Raw genomic sequence first — 1,120 nt, forward strand, 5'->3', positions numbered from 1 at the left:
TTTTTTATAAACATACGCTATAATTCGCAGCGATTCACATACTTTACTTACAGTGCCTACTGCTCGCTTGACTCAATTGATTAATAGATCATATTGTGCATATAGTTGTCACTAGTCAGGGTGCCTTCACTTTTTTGTTGATTATTGACACTACTGACTGAGATGCAATCCTAAATTGGTGCTGACACTTCACTATCTGCTTCACTGTAGATATTGTATACTCACTATAATACTATTTTCCCTTCCACCATCAAACAGTCATTAATTGCTGTTTTTTTTTAATTTCGCGCAAAGCTACACGAGGGCTATCTCTGCTAGCCGTCCCTAATTTAGCAGTGTAAGACTAGAGGGAAGGAAGCTAGTCATCACCACCCACCGCCAACTCTTGGGCTACTCTTTTACCAACGAATAGTGGGATTGACCGTTACATCATAACGCTCCCACGGCTGAAAGGGCGAGCATGTTTGGTGTGATGGGGATTCGAACTCGCGACCCTCAGATTGCGAGTCGAGCATTCTAACCACCTGGCCATGCCGGGCGGAATGTACTGAGATACGAATAGACTTAGGTATGAGTCATCTTCTGTTAAAAGTATTTTGTTTGTTTGTCGGTTTCAAGTTTTAATGTATTTTAAGGGAAGGATTGATAAATATTGGAATGATAAGGGCTAGCTTTTTGTCCCCCAGTGGGACAGGGGGTAAGTCTTCGGACTTACAACGCTAAAATCAGGGGTTCAACTCTCCTCGTGGGCACAGCAGATAGCCCGATGTGGCTTTGCTTTAAGAAACACACATGCTGCCTTTTTTTTAAAAAGTAGATGGGATGGCCTAGATGGACCAATAGGTCCCTTTTTATCTTCAAATTGTATATGTTATAGATGTAAATATAATTTAAAGACAATTACGGACCTGCTGGTCCACCTAGACTGCACCATCTACTAAACTAAACTTTAAAATAAACAAAAAACAACTCATAGTCAACTCTTACCATTCAAATATTTATCAAACTTCCCCTTACAACGTTACACGCCTTAATTAAAGTAACTACTGTTACGCCTCCAGTCGTTAGTTGATTTTCCGTAACTTCGTTCCGACTAAACTTTAGCGACACAAGCAGTGGC

This window comes from Limulus polyphemus, unplaced genomic scaffold (assembly GCF_000517525.1).
Source record: "Limulus polyphemus unplaced genomic scaffold, Limulus_polyphemus-2.1.2 Scaffold5092, whole genome shotgun sequence".
Taxonomy (NCBI): domain Eukaryota; kingdom Metazoa; phylum Arthropoda; class Merostomata; order Xiphosura; family Limulidae; genus Limulus; species Limulus polyphemus.